The following is a 22,813-nucleotide window of genomic DNA, read 5'->3' on the forward strand; positions in this document are numbered from 1 at the left end:
ATTAGTCTCGCTGTTGTAGACTTGATGTGTTAGACTTCCGCTGCATTGCTTAGAGATGTCTCAATTATGGAACTTTTACTCTGCATTCATAAGTAATGTTACATTTGAACAATGGTTTTGTAATGACCTTTGTGTCACGTACTTATGTTTATGCTTTCTATTCATAGAAGCACGCTATCTTTTGTAAAACGTTATCTTTTCATGAATGCAAACTTGTTTTAAAACAGCATATAGTATTGTAACTGTGTAATGATCCTGTTGTTGATGATCCGTACACGTTGATTTTGTACGGGGCGTCACATTTGGTATCAGAGTATTGGTTGTAGGGAATTAGGTTGCATTAGTGTGTCTTGACCGAGTCAAGTAGGATTCACTAATAGGACTAATCTACAACCTGCTTGTTTATTTGTTTCTTCGGAACTACTGCATGCTACTGCTTACTATTACCGCTATTTGATGTTGCTATGCTACTGTTTACTGCATGCTACTATCTGTTATCGATTGCATGATACTTCGGTAGGATACTGTTATTATTGCCATGCTTTGTATTGCTGTAGACGATCTAGGCTGCTGTAGTTATTATGCCTGATTACATGCTTGCTATATGTCTTACTGACATGGAAAAAGTTATTTTTCCTTGTTCAGATGTCGGACATTCCGCCTATTATCATTGATTTGGAGAGTGACTCAGATTCATCTGCTACTTCGCCTACTATTGTTGCTGACTCACAAATCCATTTACCGTTACCCTCCGACGACTCTGGCGATTCGTCTTCTGGGGATAGTAGTTACGCACCTGACCTGACGGTCATCTCTGATAGTGACGAGGATCCTGAGGAGATCCCAGCTCCACCCAGCCCTAGACTCCCGGGGCCACAGCACCATTCCGGTGGTACTGTGATCCCTGGGGGAAACGGGGATGGTCCCTTCCGTAATGAGCATGGACACTAGGCCAGACGCACCACTGACGGACGAGTCTTGCCGATTACACATGGCAGATATCGAGCCATGACCACCGGCCAGACACTTTCTCCTGCCCGTGACATACCTGCAACACCTTCAGATGATTCAGATAGTTCGTCATCGGATGACACCAGCGAGGAGGATCGCGAGGAGGATTCTAAGGAGGACTCCGAGGAGGAGCCCGTGCAGCCACCCTCTACCCCGCCGAAGAAGCGTTACCGCTACGACGGTACTGTTATTCCAGGGATTAATGGAGGTAAGCCGTTCGTGAATGCACGTGGACTATTGGTTAGGTTCACTGCCCGTAAGCGGGTTGTGCCGTACCCTACTGATCCATTCGTGTGAAAGGTCGCTCGTTATGCGCCATCTACTTCTGGTGCACCATCTACACCACCGATGCCACCTGCACTATCTGCACTACCTGTACCACCTACCCCACCAGCATCTCCCACCATCGAGGAGCTGACGAGGGAAGTGCATGCCTTACGTGCTTGGGTAACTGAGCTCGAGGACAAGGTGTCCTACATGATGGACATCATTTATCCACATCACCATAGGGCTATTGTATTAGATTTCATTATGTAATATCGTTAGTGGTTTCATGTTTATTCAAGTATTGTACGAATCTTATGAAGTTGTATCCTAACTTTCTTATTAATGAATGGAACTTAACGTTGTTGGAATTATTGTACGGCATTTTATTTAAGTTATTACATGATGGTTTTTATGCTATCTGCATCTGGTTTGCCATGCTTAGTTAACGTGTATTGTGTTGTTTCCATATTGATTACCCTATACTATAGCAGTATGAATTATTGAATAATGGATTTTGACTTAAGTTGAATTTTTTTTTTTGGAAGATCAATGGCAAACGGACGAGTTCCAAGGGAAATGCCCACAACAGCACAAATTGAGGAAATGATAGCTGCTCGAGTAGCCGCAGCTATGGCAGATGCCAACCCCCAAGCACCACCGGCTAATCAGAACATTCAGAACGGGTGTACTTATAAGGAATTCCAGAGCTGCAAGTCCCACAATTTCAGTGGTACTGAAGGGCCAGTTGGGCTGACGAGATGGTTTGAGAAGTTAGAATCTGTGTTCCGTGTGAGTAACTGCTCCGAAGTGAACAAAACTAAGTAAGCCTCCTGCACGCTGTCGGATGGCGCTTTAACCTGGTGGAACATTCTCGCCCAGGTTCAGGGAATTGACGAGGCTTATGCTACACCATGGGGGGCTATGTGTAGTTACCCGAACTTTTCCATGTTTACATATATTAAATGAAATTGATATTTACATGATTAAGTGTTTCCAACATGTTAAGCAATCAAATTTGTTAAGACTTGATTAATTGAAATAGGTTTCATATAGACAATTGACCACCCAAGTTGACCGGCGATTCACGAACGTTAAAACTTGTAAAAAGTAAATGATGACATATATATGGATATATATATATATATATATATATATATATATAGTTAACATGATATTATGATAAGTATGTATCTCATTAAGTATTTTAATAATGAGTTATATATATAAAAATGAGACTATTGAGGTAAGAAACTCGAAAACGATATATATAATGATTATCGTTATAACAACGTCTTACTAATTACATATGTATCATTTTAAGATATTGATACACTATATATAAACATGATTTTTTATCATTAAGTATATTAACAATGAACTACATATGTAAAAACAAGACTACTAAATCAAGGATTTCGAAACGAGACATATATGTAACGATTATCGTTGTAACGACATTTAAATGTATATATATCATATTAAGATATATTAATACATCATAATATCATGATAATGTAATAATTTAACATATCATTAGATATAATAAACAATGAGTTAACAACATTTAACAAGATCGTTGACTTAAAGGTTTCAAAACAACATTTACATGTAACGACTAACGATGACTTAACGACTCAGTTAAAATGTATTTACATGTAGTGTTTTAAAATGTATTCATACACTTTTGAAAGACTTCAAGACACTTATCAAAGTACTTCTACTTAACAAAAATGCTTACAATTACATCCTCATTCATTTTCATCAACAATTCTACTCGTATGCACTCGTATTTGTACTCGTACAATGCACAGCTTCTAAATGTATTTACTATTGGTATATACAATCCAATGATCAGCTCTTAGCAGCCCATGTGAGTCACCTAACCATGTAGGAACCATCATTTAACATCTAGTATGAAATATCTCACAAAATAACAAATTAATGGAGCCTATATGATTCATGCATATTCACGTGAATGAGGGAGTCCATAAACACTTTCATTTTGCAACTTACATGCATCAAACTACTCTCTCTAAAGTGTTCTTCCATTGTTCTAAGTGTTCTTCATCATCTTTATCAAAATCTAGCTCAATCTAGTTCATAAATCCATACATAAACCAAGTTATAAAACAACTACTCAAGAACACACCAACAACACTTCCAAGATTGCTAGCTTACTTCCAATCTTGCAAATTCACTTTGAGTGATCATCCAACCTCAAGAAATCTTTATTATTTACAGTAATATATCTTTCTAATACAAGGTAATACTCAAATTCAAACTTTGATTCAATTTCTATAACTATAACAATCTTATTTCGAGTGAAAATCTTACTTGAATTTGTTTTCGTGTCATGATTCTACTTCAAGAACTTTCAAGCCATCCAAGGATCCTTTGAAGCTAGATCTATTTTTCTCATTTCCAGTAGGTTTATCCACAAAACCTGAGGTAGTAATGATGTTCATAACATCATTCGCTTCATATATATAAAACTACCTTATTTGAAGGTTTAATCTTGTAATCACTAGAACATAGTTTATTTAATTTTAAACTTGTTCGCAAACAAAAGTTAATCCTTCTAACTTGACTTTTAAAATCAACTAAACACATGTTCTATATCTATATGATATGCTAACTTAATGATTTAAAACCTGAAAACACGAAAAACACCGTAAAACCGGATATACGCCGTCGTAGTAACACCGCGGGCTGTTTTGGGTTAGTTAATTAAAAACTATGATAAACTTTTTTTTAAAAGTTGTTCTTCTGAGAAAATGATTTTTTTTATGAACATGAAACTATATCCAAAAATCATGGTTAAACTCAAAGTGAAAGTATGTTTTTCAAAATGGTCATCAAGACGTCGTTCTTTCGACTGAAATGACTACCTTTACAAAAATGACTTGTAATCTGTATTTCCGACTATAAACTTATACTTTTTATGTTTATATTCATAAACTTAAGTTCAATATGAAACCATAGCAACTTGAATCACTCAAAACGAATTTAAAAAGAAGAAGTTATGGGTAAAATAAGATTGGATAATTTTGCTTGTTGTAGCTACGTGAAAATTGGTAATAAATTTATATTAATCATATCCTAGCTAACTTATATTGTATTATACATGTATTCTAATATATTATGAAATCTTGGGATACCATAGACACGTATGCAAATGTTTTGACATATCATATCGACCCATATATATATATTATTTGGAACAACCATAGACACTCTATATGCAGTAATGTTTGAGTTAGCTATACAGGGTTGAGGTTAATTCCAAAAATATATATACTTTGAGTTGTGATATAGCCTGAGACGTGTATACACTGGGTCGTGGATTGATTCAAGATAATATATATCAATTTATTTCTGTACATCTAACTATGGACAACTAGTTGTAGGTTACTAACGAGGACAGCTGACTTAATAAACTTAAAACATCAAAATGTATTAAAAATGTTGTAAATATATTTTGAACATACTTTGATATATATGTACATTTTGTTATAGGTTCGTGAATCGACCAGTGGCTAAGTCTTACTTCCCGACGAAGTAAAAATCTGTAAAAGTGAGTTATAGTTCCACTTTTAAAATCTAATATTTTGGGATGAGAATACATGCAGTTTTATAAATGTTTTACGAAATAGACAAAGTAATTGAAACTACATTATATGGGTGAATGATCGAAGCTGAATATGCCCCTTTTGCTTGGTAACCTAAGAATTAGTAAACCGATCTACTAATTGACGTGAATCCTAAAGATAGATCTATTGGGCCTAACGAACCCCATCCAAAGTACCGGATGCTTTAGTACTTCAAATTCGTTTTTATCATGTCCGAAGGATTTCCCGGAATGATATGGGATATTCTTATATGCATCTTGTTAATGTCGGTTACCAGGTATTCACCATATGAATGATTTTTATCTCTATGTATGGGATGTATATTGAAATATGAAATCTTGTGGTCTATTATTACGATTTAATAAATATATAGGTTAAACCTATAACTCACCAACATTTTTGTTGACGTTTAAAACATGTTTATTCTCAGGTGATTATTAAGAGCTTCCGCTGTTGCATGCTAAAATATGGACAAGATTTGGTGTCAGCATGCTTGTATTATATTGTTTAAAACTACATTCGAGATTTACTTTGTTGTAACATATTAATATTGTAAACCAATATGTATTGGTAGTGTGTACGTGTGATATTTTTAGATTATCATTTCTGGATAATCTAGGTGGTGACTTTTTAACCTTGTCGATAAAATAAAGGTTATAGTTTGTTTTAAAAACGAATGCAGTCTTTGAAAAACGTCTCATATAGAGGTAAAAACCTCGCAACGAAATCAATTAATATGGAACGTTTATAATCAATATGAACGGGACATTTCAGTTGGTATCCGAGTGTTGGTCTTAAAGAACCAGAATTTTTACATTAGTGTGTCTTACTGAGTTTGTTAGGATGCATTAGAGAGTCTGGACTTCGACCGTGTTTTTTTTTTCAAAAATGATTGCTTAACATTTTTTTGTTGGAAACTATATATTATTAACATGTAAATATTATGTGATATATTAATCTCTTAACGTGTTTGATATTGTGTGATAGATGTCTACCTCTAGTACAAATCCCATCGACTCACCTAATAATAATGAAGAGTCGAATATACTTTGGGAAGATTCACAAATTCCCGAAGAGGAACCGGAAGAGGAGGAACCGGAAGAGGAGGAACCGGAAGAAGAGGAACCAGAAGAGGAGGAACCAGAAGAGGAGGAACCAGAAGAAGAAGAGTTTCCGGAGGAAGAAATATTGATACCCATAGTAAATCGATTAAATAAAAGAAAATCCTCAACCAACAGACCAAAGTCAATAATGGTCAATGGTGTTTTAGCCGAGGAAGCAAAATATTGGGAAGATTACCAATTTTCCAATGAATCGGATCCCGATGAGGATTCCGATGATGTTATAGAAATTACTTCGACCCAATTTAATATAGCAAAAGAAAATAATAAGGGAAAATGTATAAAAATAGAGAAACATGATTCCAACCCCGATGAACTTTATATGTATCGGCAATGTCCGTATTTCCTAAATTGTAACAATAACCCGGGAACCTCTAAACCACCAGGTTTTTCTAAACCATTGTGGAAAAGACGGCTCGTATATACACCATATATCCCTAGAAAATTAGAAAAACGAACCAAGTCCGAAGAAGAAGAAACCAGTGATTCAGATTAGAGGGTTGTAATCATGTTGTGTATTATATGTATTGTAGTGTGCTTGTACTTTTATGTTCTATGTAAAAATTGCTTGTATTGTTTGTTAATTATCTTTTACGAATCTAATTCTTGTCTATTTTACAATATAAAAACAAAATGGACATTAAGGGTAGACAACCAAATATTTTAGAAGACCTACCAGAGGATATGATTGAGGAAATCTTGTCTAGAGTCGGTCAGAATTCATCAGCACATTTAGTTATGGCGAAATTAACTTGTCAAACATTTGAAAGACTTTCCAGAAATGCCTTAGTTTATAAAAGGCTTTCCTTTGATAGGTGGGGTATATCACATTGGGGAGACCGTAAGTTACGCCGTGTTTTCTTTAAAGCGTTAAATGCGGGGAACCCAAATGCAATTTTACGCTACGGGTTAAGAACCTATTTTGACTCAACATATCCCAACATAGGATTTCATGAGTTAGAAAAAGCTTCTAACATGCAACATAAAGAAGCATTTTATACTTACGGGTTAGTGATGTTCGCTTCTTACCAAAGTGAGAAAAAGAACATCGGATTACAACTTTTAAATACAACCTTCCCACAAGTGACGGATTCAGTAGTTGGGGTGAGAAACAAGGTTTTTAGATTATTACGGGGCTGTTGGACATTACGAAACCCTCGTCCTTTTGACGACATTACAACATGCTGCCTAGTCAATGGACATAACGGTTACTTTCCACAAGACCAAGGATGGGAAGTCGTCTTAGTAAAATCATAATGCATGACTTGTTTATGGACTTATGAATTACGTGTCTTTATTTCTTTTGCTGAACAACTTGCGTATTAACTAGAATTGCCTTTATAACTGTCGAGTAGCAAAGCTATTATGTGCTATATTTCCTCCTATATGTATAATAGCGGTATTGTAAGTTTGTAAAATATTGTATAAATTTGAACGCGAAATTTTATTATAATCAGTTTTTTCATATAGAATTGTAGTAGTTGAATTGTATATTAGCTACTAAGTATGAACTTAACGGGTAGGTACTACCCGAATTAAAACTATAAAACGCTAATATGAAGAAAAAGCTTTTATAAATGAGTTCATACTATGCTACGAAATACTATTGACTACTCTTAAAAATTCTATATGATTAACTTAATTCTTTTGGGCTATTTTTGAAGGAAATGGCACCGACGACTCGTCAGAATTTGAACATGAGTGAGGAAGACTTCTGTGTTTTCCTTGCAGCAAACATAGCCGCAGTACAGGCTGCGGTGCAAAATAACAATAACTCTGGATCTAGCAGTGGAACTAATTCCACAAGAAATCATGTAGGATGCTCCTACAAAGAGTTCACTGCCTGCAAACCTTTGGAATTTGATGGAACTGAAGGACCAATTGGATTGAAACGGTGGACCGAGAAAGTCGAATCGGTGTTTGCCATAAGTAAGTGTACTGAAGAGGACAAAGTTAAGTACGCTACGCATACCTTCACAGGTACTGCATTAACGTGGTGGAACACCTATCTTGAATAGGTAGGACAAAATGCTGCTTACGCACTACCGTGGTCGGCATTCAAGCAATTGATGAACGAGCAGTACCATTCTAGAAACGAAGTCAATAAGCTCAAGGTAGAACTTAGAGAGTTACGAACACAAGGGTTCGACATTACCACATATGAAAGACGATTCACAGAGTTATGCCTATTGTGTCCGGGAGCGTTCGAAGATGAAGAAGAGAAGATCGACGCGTTTGTAAAAGGGTTACCAGTAAGGATTCAAGAAGATGTGAGTTCACACGAGCCCGCTTCCATACAGAAGGCAAGTCGAATGGCTCATAAACTCATAAATCAAATTGAGGAAAGAATTAAAGAGCAGGTGGCCGAAGAAGCCAACACGAAACAACTCAAGAGGAAGTGGGAAGAAAACGGTGACAAGAGTCACTAGTACAACAACAACAACAACAATTACAACCACAATCGCAACAACTATCCCAACAACCGCAACAACAATCGCAACAATAACCGCAATCCTAACAATAACTACAACAAACATCCCAACAACAACAACAACTACAACAACCGTTTCAACAACAATAACAATCCCAACAACAACCTCAATAACAACAACGGCAACAAAAACCAAAAACAGCAATGTCATAGGTGTGAAGAAAATCGCCCGGGGTTTTGCACGACATTTTGCAACAGGTTTAAAAGAAATGGTCATAGCGCCACAAAGTGTGAGGTCTATGGACCAAAGTTTAACAGAACTAAAGGAACAAATAGTGTCGGAACAAGTAATGCCGGAATGAATAGTGTCGGAGCAAGTAATACCAATGCTGTTTGTTATAAATGTGGAAAACCGGGCCACATTATTAGAAATTGCCCGAATCAGGGGAATACTAATGGGCAGGGCTGTGGAAGAGTTTTCAATATTAATGCGGCAGAAGCACAGGAAGACCCGGAGCTTGTTACGGGTACGTTTCTTATTGACGATAAATCTGCTTATGTTTTATTTGATTCGGGTTTCAGATAGAAGCTATATGAGTAGAGATTTTTGTTCTAAATTAAGTTGCCCATTGACGCCTTTGGATAGTAAATTTTTACTCGAATTAGCAAACGGTAAATTAATTTCAGTAGATAATATATGTCGGGAGAGAGAAATTAAACTGGGGGATGAAACGTTTAAAATTGATTTAATACCAGTCGAGTTAGGGAGTTTTGATGTAATAATTGGCATGGACTGGTTGAAAAAGGTGATTGCAGAGGTCGTTTGTTACAAAAATGCGATTCGCATTATGCGTGAAAAAGGAAAACCTTTAATGGTGTACGGAGAAAAGAACAACGCGAAATTAAATCTTATTAGTAGTTTGAAGGTGCAAAAACTAATAAGAAAAGGTTGTTACGTCATTCTAGCACACATCGAGGAAGTTAAACCTGAAGAAAAGAACATCAGCGATGTTCCCATCGTAAAAGAATTTTCCGATGTATTTCCAAAAGAATTACCAGGATTACCCCCACATCGATCCGTTGAATTTCAAATAGACCTTGTACCAGGAGCTGCACCAATAGATCGTGCTCCATACAGACTCGCACCCAGCAAAATGAAAGAATTACAAAGTCAGTTACAGGAACTTTTAGAGCGTGGTTTCATTCGACCAAGTACATCACCATGGGGAGCTCCTGTTCTGTTTGTCAAGAAGAAAGATGGTACATTCAGGTTGTGTATCGACTACCGAGAGTTGAACAAACTTACCATCAAGAACCGTTACCCATTACCGAGAATCGACTACTTATTTGATCATTAACAAGGCTCGTTGGTTTATTCGAAGATCGATTTACGTTCTGGATATCATCAAATGCGGGTGAAGGAGGATGATATTCCAAAGACTGCTTTTAGGATGCGTTACGGTCATTACGAGTTTATGGTTATGCCGTTTGGATTGACTAAGGCACCAGCTGTGTTCATGAACCTCATGAACCGAGTGTGTGGGCCATATCTTGACAAGTTTGTCATTGTTTTTATCGATGACATACTTATTTACTCGAAGAATGATCAAGAGCACGAAGAACATTTGAGGAAAGTGCTAGAGTTACTGAGAAAAGAAAAACTGTACGCTAAGTTTTCAAAGTGTGCATTTTGGTTGGAAGAAGTCCAATTTCTCGGTCACATAGTGAACAAAGAAGGTATTCAGGTGGATCCAGCAAAGATTGAAACCGTTGAAAAGTGGGAAACCCCGAAAACTTCGAAACACATACGCCAATTTTTAGGGCTGGCTGGTTATTACAGGAGATTCATCCAAGATTTTTCCAAAATAGCAAAACCTTTGACTGCATTAACGAATAAAGGGAAGAAATTTGAATGGAAGGATGAACAAAAGAAAGCGTTTCAATTGTTAAAGAAAAAGTTAACTACGTCACCTATATTGTCATTACCTGAAGGGAAAGATGATTTTGTGATATATTGTGACGCCTTAAAGCAAGGCCTCGGTTGTGTATTAATGCAACGAACGAAAGTATTTGCTTATGCGTCTAGACAATTGAAGATTCACGAGCAGAATTATACGACGCATGATTTGGAATTAGGCGCGGTTGTTTTTGCATTAAAGACTTGGAGGCACTACTTATATGGGGTCAAAAGTATTATATATACCGATCACAAAAGTCTTCAACACATATTTAATCCGAAACAACTGAACATGAGGCAGCGCAGGTGGATTGAATTGTTGAATGATTACGACTTTGAGATTCGTTACCACCCGGGGAAGGCAAATGTGGTAGCCGACGCCTTGAGCAGAAAGGACAGAGAACCCATTCGAGTAAAAGCTATGAATATAATGATTCACAATAACCTTACTACTCAAATAAAGGAGGCGCAACAAGGAGTTTTAAAAGACGGAAATTTAAAGGATGAAATACCCAAAGGATCGGAGAAGCATCTTAATATTAAGGAAGATGGAACCCGGTATAGGGCTGAAAGAATTTGGGTACCAAAATTTGAAGATATGAGAGAAATGGTACTTAGAGAAGCTCATAAAACCAGATACTTAATACATTCTGGAACGGGGAAGATGTACAAGGATCTCAAGAAACATTTTTGGTGGCCGGGTATGAAAGCCGATGTTGCTAAATACGTAGGGGAATGTTTGACATGTTCTAAGGTCAAAGAGGAGCATCAGAAACCATCAGGTCTACTTCAACAACCCGAAATCCCGAAATGGAAATGAGAAAACATTACCATGGATTTCATCACTAAATTTCCAAGGACTGCAAGTGGTTTTGATACTATTTGGGTAATAGTTGATCGTCTCACCAAATCAGCACACTTCCTGCCAATAAGAGAAGATAACAAGATGGAGAAGTTAGCACGACTGTATTTGAAGGAAGTCATCTCCAGACATGGAATACCAATCTCTGTTATCTCTAATAGGGATGGCAGATTCATTTCAAGATTCTGGCAGACATTACAGCAAGCATTAGGAACTCGTCTAGACATGAGTACTGCCTATCATCTACAAACTGATGGGCAGAGTGAAAGGATGATACAAACGCTTGAAGACATGCCACGAGAATGTGTTATTGATTTCGGAAACAGTTGGGATCGACACCTTCCGTTAGCAGAATTTTCCTACAACAACAGCTACCATTCAAGCATTGAGATGACGCCGTTTGAAGTACTTTATGGTAGAAAGTTCAGGTCTTCTATTTTATGATAAGTATGTATCTCATTAAGTATTTTAACAATAAGTTATATATATAAAAATGAGACTATTGAGGTAAGAAACTCGAAAATGATATATATAACGATTATCGTTATAACAACGTCTTACTAATTACACATGTATCATTTTAAGATATTGATACACTATATATAAACATGATAAATGATAAGTAAACATATCATTAAGTATATTAACAATGAACTACATATGTAAAAACAAGACTACTAACTTAAGGATTTCGAAACGAGACATATATGTAACGATTATCGTTGTAACGACATTTAAATGTATATATATCATATTAAGATATATTAAGACGTCATAATATCATGATAATGTAATAATTTAACATATCATTAGATATAATAAACAATGGGTTAACAACATTTAACAAGATCGTTAACTTAAAGGTTTCAAAACAACATTTACATGTAACGACTAACGATGACTTAACGACTCAGTTAAAATGTATTTACATGCAGTGTTTTAAAATGTATTCATACACTTTTGAAAGACTTCAAGACACTTATCAAAGTACTTCTACTTAACAAAAATGCTTACAATTACATCCTCATTCATTTTCATCAACAATTCTACTCGTATTTGTACTCATACAATACACAGCTTATAAATGTATTTACTATTGGCATATACACTCCAATGATCAGCTCTTAGAAGCCCATGTGAGTCACCTAACCATGTGGGAACCATCATTTAATATCTAGTATGAAATATCTCACAAAATAACAAACTAATGGAGCCTATATGATTCATGCATATTCACGTGAATGAGGGAGTCCATAAACAATTTCATTTTGCAACTTACATGCATCAAACTACTATCTTAAGTGTTATTCCATTATTCTAAGTGTTCTTCATCATCTTCATCAAAATCTAGCTCAATCTAGTTCATAAATCCATACATAAACCAAGTTATAAAACAACTACTCAAGAACACACCAACAACACTTCCAAGATTGCTAGCTTACTTCCAATCTTGCAAATCCACTTTGAGTGATCATCCAACCTCAAGAAATCTTTCTTATTTACAGTAATATATCTTTATAATACAATTTAATACTCATATTCAAACTTTGATTCAATTTCTATAACTGTAACAATCTTATTTCGAGTGGAAATCTTACTTGAATTTGTTTTCGTGTCATGATTCTACTTCAAGAACTTTCAAGCCATCCAAGGATCCTTTGAAGCTAGATCTATTTTTCTCATTTCCAGTAGGTTTATCCACAAAACCTGAGGTAGTAATGATGTTCATAACATCATTCGCTTCATATATATAAAACTACCTTATTCGAAGATTTAATCTTGTAATCACTAGAACATAGTTTAGTTAATTCTAAACTTGTTCGCAAACAAAAGTTAATACTTCTAACTTGACTTTTAAAATCAACTAAACACATGTTCTATATCTATATGATATGCTAACTTAATGATTTTAAACCTGAAAACACGAAAAACACCGTAAAACCGGATATACGCCGTCGTAGTAACACCGCAGGCTGTTTTGGGTTAGTTAATTAAAAACTATGATAAACTTTGTTTTAAAAGTTGTTCTTTTGGGAAAATGATTTTTCTTATGAACATGAAACTATATCTAAAAATCATGGTTAAACTTAAAGTGAAAGTATGTTTTTCAAAATGGTCATTAAGACGTCGTTCTTTCGACTGAAATGACTACCTTTACAAAAATGACTTGTAATCTGTATTTCTGACTATAAACTTATAATTTTTCTATTTAGATTCATAAACTTAATTTCAATATGAAACCATAGCAACTTGAATCACTCAAAACGGATTTAAAACGAAGAAGTTATGGGTAAAACAAGATTGAATAATTTTGCTTGTTGTAGCTACGTGAAAATTGGTAACAAATCTATATTAATCATATCCTAGCTAACTTATATTGTATTATACATGTATTCTAATATATTATGAAATCTTGGGATACCATAGACACGTATGCAGATGTTTTGACATATCATATCGACCCATCTATATATATTATTTGGAACAACCATAGACACTCTATATGCAGTAATGTTTGAGTTAGCTATACAGGGTTGAGGTTGATTCCAAAAATATATATATACTTTGAGTTGTGATCTAGCCTGAGACGTGTATACACTAGGTCGTGGATTGTTTCAAAATAATATATATCAATTTATTTCTGTACATCTAACTATGGACAACTAGTTGTAGTACACTAACGAGGACAGCTGACTTAATAAACTTAAAACATCAAAATGTATTAAAAATGTTGTAAATATATTTTGAACATACTTTGATATATATGTACATATTTGTTATAGGTTCGTGAATCGACCAGTTTCCAAGTCTTACTTCTCGACGAAGTAAAAATCTGTAAAAGTGAGTTATAGTCCCACTTTTAAAATCTAATATTTTGGGATGAGAATACATGCAGTTTTATAAATGTTTTACGAAATAGACACAAGTAATTGAAACTACATTATATGGGTGAATGATCATAGCCGAATATGCCCCTTTTGCTTGATAACCTAAGAATTAGTAAACCGATCTACTAATTCATGCGAATCCTAAAGATAGATCTATTGGGCCTAACGAACCCCATCCAAAGTAGCGGATGCTTTAGTACTTCGAATTCATTTTTATCATGTCCGAAGGATTTCCAGGAATGATAGGGGATATTCTTATATGCATCTTGTTAATGTCGGTTACCAGGTGTTCACCATATGAATGATTTTTATCTCTATGTACGGGATGTATATTGAAATATGAAATCTTGTGGTCTATTATTACGATTTGATAAATATATAGGTTAAACCTATAACTCACTAACATTTTTGTTGACGTTTAAAGCATGTTTATTCTCAGGTGATTATTAAGAGCTTCCGCTGTTGCATGCTAAAATATGGACAAGATTTGGTGTCAGCATGCTTGTATTATATTGTTTAAAACTGCATTCGAGATTTACTTTGTTGAAACATATTAATATTGTAAACCAATATGTATTGGTAGTGTGTACGTGTGATATTTTTAGATTATCATTTCTGGATAATCTAGGTGGTGACTTTTTAACCTTGTCGATAAAATAAAGGTTATGATTTGTTTTAAAAACGAATGCGGTCTTTGAAAAACGTCTCATATAGAGGTCAAAACCTCGCAACGAAATCAATTATTATGGAACGTTTATAATCAATATGAACGGGACATTTTACTATGATCGAGGAATACTGCCCCAGAACCGAAATTCAGAAGATGGAAGCGGAGTTTTTGGAACTGAAGGTTGTAGGGACTGACCTTGATGGCTATAACCGAAGGTACTTGGAGTTAGCCTTGATGTGCCCCACGATGGTTACTCCTGAATTTAAGCGAATGGAACGGTATTTGTGGGGACTTCCAAGACCATTCAGGGAAATGTCATCTCTTCGAAACCAGCAAATGCCCGAAAGCTATGCGCATAGCGCACACCCTGATGAATCAAATTACCCACCAAGAGCCAGAAAAGGTGAAATCAGAATCGGGAGCTAGTAATGGGAACGTAAGTGGGACGGAAACAAGGGTAAAGGTTTTGATCAGAACCCAGTGTAACACCCCGTCAGAACACACTAACGGAATATTAACTTTTGGTCCCACAGTTAATGGTCACACCCTCTATATGAGACGTTTTTCGAAAAGTAATCACATTTATTTCAAAAGCATTTTCATTAAAGTAAAATAAAACTAAACGTTGACATTAATGACATAAGTAAATAATCCATAATATTATTTAAAAAGAAATAGTTTCAAATGCGATCAAATGTTCTTGACAAAAAGACCCATGCTGGACTCCAATCTAGTGTATGCACCACGTAAGCACATAGTCATCAAAGCAATGCAGAAGCTAAGTATCTTTAAGAACCTGAGATAAAACATGAAAACGATCAACAAAAATGTTGAGTGAATCTACAGGTTTAAGTAAATCAGTTTATCTTTGTTAGACCATGAGATTTAGTTTAAAGCAGTAAAAGTTATACAATAGTTATGAGCACTTGAATATAAAGCTTTAACCCGTGGATAGCTTCAATGCGCTACACGTCTTTCTTTACCCCATGTTGCAAACGCTGATCAAGCATTCGGTTACAAATTTATAAGCACCCATTTCGTTGAGTGAGGTTTGTCAAACCTACGGTACCGTCCTTATAGTTCGAGCCATACAAAGTAATTAATATATTCAAGCTAAAGGCTTTTGGATCTAACTCATAGTGTATATTCAGTTTTGTACTCGTGTCTAATGTGTAAAATAGTTTAAAACAGCATGTTATCTCATCCCAAAAAGTAAAAGTGTATGGGACTGTAGGCTCACCTTGAGTGCACTTGACAATTCACAAGCAAAAAGTAGTCGAATTACAATGACCGAGTAATGGAACCTAAATGTACCATTATAAAATTACATATGTTTGTTTCAAAATACAGACTCACAGTACAGTTGTCCTATTGCTCAGACCGACGCCATTGTATAGTAAAAGTCAACACAGAAGTCAACTAGTCAAGCAAGTCAACAAAAAGTGAAACTTAGTCAAAGTGGTCAACCTAGGTCAAGTACATCAGTAGGTCATGCAAATGTTATCATAAAGTCAAACCAATGTCAACTTATAAGTTTCACACATTCATTTAGTCAATTAACGATTTCTAGTTTAACGTTCGTATGTTTTCACGGCAATCATGCAATCAGACAAGCATAGTTCATAAATGACATATCAAACAATTATGAACAACTCCAGATCATTAGTCCATGTTATAAGCTTTCTAAAAAGATTAAACACACCAGTGGCGGATCCAGAAAAAATTTTCACCAGGGCAAATTTTTTTTTAAAACGCAAGGAATTTTTTTTGGACAAAATATAGAGGTTTTGGGGAAAAATATAGAGTTTTTTGAGCAAAATTTAGAGGCTTTTGAACAAAATACAAAGGTTTTAGGGCAAAATATGAAGGGTTTGGGGCAAAAAAAATTCCACCTGGGACAAAATCGAAAAACCGGAAAAATTTACACTAAAATTTCGAAATCGTCAGGGGCGGCTGACCCCACTTGATCCCCCCTCCCTCCGCCCCTGAAACACACTATCATACGATTCCTAGAACTCACGTAGCATGCATCACAACCAAGTTAAGATTCTGTTTGCACATCAGTTTTGTAAAAAATCTCATTTAATCTAGAAAATAGTAATTAACGAATGGCCAATTGGAGATGACTCTAAACACACCAAATTATCAGTGGTAAAATAATCAAATAAATTTAAATAGCCAATTAATACAGTTTTAAACAACTTATCGAACATTCTGATTTAGACAGAATTCAGACCTTTTGTTTCGGCACGCATGTAACACATAACAAAAAAAGTATTCAGAGCTTGACATACAAACATGACATGCTAAGTAACATATATACTAGAACATACCAGAAGCACAAAGTCCAATTCAACTCCTACTTCATGCTAGACATTTATTGGTGCAAAATAGACAGATTCGATCCTAATCAGGTAGCCGTTTTCGGGGTCGAATATACGAATATCTAGGAACATTTAGAACATGAAGTCTATATGAAATATCAAGTACTACTCATGCATTTTTCAGAAAACAAAAGCTTGGTCATCAAAAAGCATGTTAAGTGGTCGTTTGGTTCATGAACTAATTACTAGTCAACACGTTGTAGCACGAACATTCGGGTAATCATAAAATGACTTTTACAAATCCGATTACTATGATATCCTAGTCCATTCTAAGTGTTTTTGAATTCTCTATCCATCTAACATCAGTTCATAAGTCAATTCAAATCACACAAATTGCAATTGTCGTAATATAGCATAAATACATACCGAAACTTCAAACGAGCATAACTTTAGCATAACAAAACGAAATCAAGTGATTCTTGCGAGCAAAGTTATTAATTTTTCGATATATTTTTATTTAGATACTTTTAATTTATACAAAAATTGATTACTATATTAGTAGCATGCCTTTTAATTTCGGGATTCAATTAAAACACACAAACCGAGCAAATTAACGACTAATATCATGCATACACACATAGGATTGAGTAAGAGACCAACAAACACTATGTAATATAACAAAAATCAGATTTATAAAATTTGGGTTTATATTTTTATACCTCTAGAGATCAAATTGCCTATATCAATGCGTAGAGGACGATAAAAGCAACAACGTTCGTGTAGAGTGCAAGAGTAAACAAGCAAAAATTGATGATGATTAAATTGTGAGGTTTTAAAAAAGTGATGGTGATTAATTTGTGAGGTTTTGAGGGTGTATATATAGGCTCATGGCTTATGAATTAATAAATATTTATTTATATTTATTGTAGACAATATCATATTTAATATTTAGCATATCTCATATTAAATGTAGGCATATCTAGTATTAAATGTATAGCTTTGATTGATAAATTAGCAAGAAACATGATTCCTATAATCAAGAGATATGATATCATATCATGTATTATATATTTGGCCAATTAACAAAAGTTGAAAGTGACATGTGCATTTACTTACGTATGAATATGAATTGAATGAATGAAATGGATTCCATATTTACATTTTTAGTCCATGTATTTCAATATGCCTTCAAATTTTATTTATGTAAATACACCACTTTCTAGAGTCCTTTTAGAATAAATGGTGGGTAATAAAACTCATGTGTAATTAAACTAATAGTAGCCCATGAATGTTGAAAATCTTGACTACTTTAAGTGTGTCTTTTTCTTAAGGTTAAAACTAGTAGGTTCCATGTGTGGAAATTTGTGTCTAAATGATATGTATTAGATAAGCTTTAATATATATATCATTATCTATTTTGATTTTTCTTATTTTATAATATACGATTTAGTCCTTGATCATTGTAAGTTTATTTTTTTAATTAGTTTGATGATGATGTCAAAGATTAAAAGTTTTGGTAATTTTAATTACCCGACAGTCTCGTGAGACCTCTGTTGTAGTTTTCAAAACCGTGTCATTTTCTCAGTATTTCAAAATATGAAATAAGTTTTTTTTCCGGCTAATATAATTATATATTAAATATGTTAGTTCATCATGAACTCAAGTATGCATTTATTCAGTTAAATACACGAATCGTTAGTAAACAACATTAAATACTTTAACGGACATTTAACAAAGTTTAACGGAAATAGCTAGGGTATTACATTACCTCCCCGTTAATGAAATTTCGTTCCGAAATTTAGTGCACGTCCGCCGAAGTTGTCTCGTTAGGAAACAGTTGCGGATACTTTTGCTTCATCTGGTCTTCACGTTCCCATATGAATTTCGGTCCTCTGCGTGTGTTCCATCGAACTTTCACAATCGGTATGTTGCTCTGCTTTAGGCATTTGACCTAACGGTCCATGATCTCAATAGGTTCTTCTACGAAATGAAATTTAGGATCTACTTGAATCTCGTCCAAAGAAATTATCAAATTCTCGTCTGCCAAACACTTCTTCAAGTTTGACACATGAAACGTATCGTGAATCTCGCTAAGTTCTTGAGGTAAACTCAATCTATATGCTACGGGTCCAATCTGTTTAGTAATCTCAAATGGTCCAACATACCTTGGACTTAACTTGCCTCGTTTCCCAAAACATACTACACCTTTCCAAGGTGATACTTTCAGCATGACTTTGTCACCAACTTGAAATTCTAGAGGTCATCTTCGATTATCAGCATAGCTCTTTTGTCGGCTTTGAGCAATTTTCAACCTCTCTTGAATTTGTACAATCTTTTCAGTAGTCTCATGAATAATCTCGGGTCCTGTCAATTGACTGTCCCCTAATTCACTCCAGCATATCGGTGATCTACACTTTCTCCCGTATAACATCTCGAAAGGTGCTGCCTTAATACTCGTGTGATAACTATTGTTGTACGAGAATTCTGCCAACGGTAAGTGCCTATCCCATCTGTTCCCAAAATCAATAACATATGCCCTCAATATGTCCTCTAAGGATTGGATGGTTCTTTTGCTTTAGCCATATGTCTGTGGATGATACGCTGTATTCATATCAAGTCGAGTTCCCTTTGCCTTTTGCAATGTTTGCCAAAATCTGGACGTAAATCTGCTGTCTCTGTCGGAAATAATAGATATCGGCACACCATGTCTGGAAACCACTTCTTTTAGGTAAACATGTGCCAACTTTTCCATCTTATCTGTCTCCTTAATCAGTAGAAAATGAGCTGATTTTGTGAGACGATCAACGATAATCCAAGTAGTATCGTAACCTCCCACAGTCTTGGGTAACTTAGTAATTAACTCCATTGCAATACATTCCCATTTCCACTGGAGAATCTCTGGTTGTGTTAGCAGTCCTGACGGTCTCTGATGTTCTGCCTTGACCTTAGCACATGTCAAGCATTTACCAACATAGGTAGCAATATCGGCTTTCAAATTGGGCCACCAATATAGTGCCTTAAGATCTTGATACATTTTGTTAGATCCAGGGTGAATAGAGTATCTTGACTTGTGTGCCTCATCTAGCACTAGTTCCCTTAGTCCACCAAATTTTGGTACCCAGATTCTGTTAGCAAAGTAATGAGTTCCATCTTCTCTAATGGCAAACTGCTTATCTAGGCCCGTGAGTGATTCAGTAGCAATATTCTCTTGCATTAATGCCTCAAGTTGTGCATCGCGTATCTGAGAAGTAAGGTTCGTTCAGACAGTCATATTCAACGCTCTAACTCGGAGAGGTTTAGCCTTCTCTTTCCTACTCAAGGCATCTGCAACAACATTAGCCTTGCCAGGATGATAGCGGATCTCACAGTCGTAGTCATTTAGCAGTTCTACCCAACATCTCTATCTCATGTTGAGCTGTTTCTGATCGAAGATATGTTGCAAGCTCTTGTGATCGGTGAAAATCGTAAACTTAATACCATACAAGTAGTGTCTCCACATCTTCAGTGCAAACACCACAGCACCAAGTTCCAAATCATATGTCGTATAGTTCTGCTCATGAATCTTCAACTGTCGTAACCCATAGGCAATCACTTTTTTCCGTTGCATTAACATGCAACCAAAACCTTGTCGTAAAGCATCACAGTAAATCACGAAATCTTCATTCCTTTCAGGTAAAGACAAAATTGGAGTAGTAGTCAATTTCTGTTTTAACAACTGAAATGCAGACTCATGTTGCTCAGTCCATTCATACTTTTTACCCTCGTGAGTCAATGCTGTCAACAGTCGGGCAATAGTAGAAAAACCCTCAATGAATCTTCTATAATAACCAGCGAGACCTAAGAATTGCCGAATCTGCATTGGCGACTTAGGAGTGTCCCATTTCTTTACCGTTTCTATCTTCGCAGGATCAACTTGAATACCATTAATACCCACGATATGATCCAAAAATTGAATTTATTGCAGCCAAAAGTCACACTTCGACAACTTAGCATACAACTGCTCTTTCCTGAGCATCTCAATTATCAAACGGAGATGTTGTTCATGTTCCTTCTCGTTCTTTGAATATACCAGAATATCCTCAATAAACACAATAACAAATTTGTCTAGGTATGGCTTACACACACGGTTCATGAGATCCATGAACACTTCCGGTGCGTTCGTCAAACCAAACGGCATTACTGTAAATTCATGATGTCTGTAGCGTGTTCTGAATGCTGTCTTCGGTATATGTGTCTCCTTTACTATCATCTGATGGTAACCTGACCTCAGATCAATCTTAGAGTAACATCCTGATCCTTGCAACTAATCAAACAGATCATCGATCCTCGGTAACGGATATCTATTCTTGATAGTCAGCTTATTTAGTTCTCTATAATCTATACAAAGTCTCATAGATCCATCCTTCTTCTTAACAAAAAGAACTAGAGCTCCCCATGGTGAAGAACTAGGTCGGATGAATCCGTTGTCTAAAAGCTCTTGTAACTGACTAGATAACTCTTGCAGCTCAGATGGTGCAAGTATATACGGTGCACGCACTACTGGTGCCGCTCCAGGCATTAAGTCAATCTGAAATTCCACATCTCTATGCGGTGGAAGTCCTAGTAACTCTTCCAGAAAAACATCGGGAAAGTCTCTCACAATCGGCACATCTTCGAGTTTCTTGCCTTCAGGTTTAGTTTTACTTACGTGAACCAACATAGCAAGACAACCCTTTCTTATGTGTTTCTGCGCCTTCAAACAATTAGTAAAATGCAGCGGTGTATTACTCCTCTCTCCAAACACCATCAAAGGCTCACCTTCGACAACAGGAATGCGAATCGCTTTCTGGTAACAAACGATGTCGACTCTATTCTCGGATAACCAGTCTATTCAGACCACAAGGTCAAAACTTCCCAGCTTAATTGGTATCACATCAATACTAAAAGATTTCTCAGCCAAGTTAAAAGTACAACCACGATAGATTTGATCAGCTTTCATTAGATTACCATTCCCTAGTTCTATAGAGTACAAGTTTTCTAATGACGATACAGGTTTCTTAATATTATGGCAAAAATCCTTAGACACAAAACTCCTATCAGCACCAGAATCAAAAAGTACATAAGCATGATGATTGTCGAGTAAGAACATACCCGTGACTAGGTTTGGATCATCACGTGCTTCACTTGAATTGATGTTGAATGCTCGTCCTTTCGCAGGCTCAGTAGTCTTCGCCACACTCGGGCAATCCTTCCTATAATGACCAGCTTTACCACAACCAAAGCAGGTATTTGTACCCATCTTACAGTCCTTTGCTGAGTGCCCAGTTCTCTTACACTTATCACAAGTCAGCCCATTACAAGCTCTAGTATGATGCCTATTACACTTGGTATAAAGTGGGAACCTCCCTTGATACCCTGATCTAGTACTTGGATCAGACGTTGTACCTTTATTAGTATCCTGTTTCATGTGAAATTGCTGATTAAAGTTCTTGTCATGACCGGTATTTCACTTACGTTTACCGTCACCTGAACGGTTCTCATGGGTCGCCACAACCACCTTGCTGTCACTTGCAGCCTGATCAAGTAACAAATTTTCCATGTCTATGGCTTCTTGCACTGTCTTCGGCTTAGAAGTAGTTACACCAGTCCTGATATTTCCAGTCAAACCTTTGAT

This window comes from Rutidosis leptorrhynchoides, chromosome 10 (genome assembly GCF_046630445.1).
Source record: "Rutidosis leptorrhynchoides isolate AG116_Rl617_1_P2 chromosome 10, CSIRO_AGI_Rlap_v1, whole genome shotgun sequence".
Taxonomy (NCBI): Eukaryota; Viridiplantae; Streptophyta; class Magnoliopsida; order Asterales; family Asteraceae; genus Rutidosis; species Rutidosis leptorrhynchoides.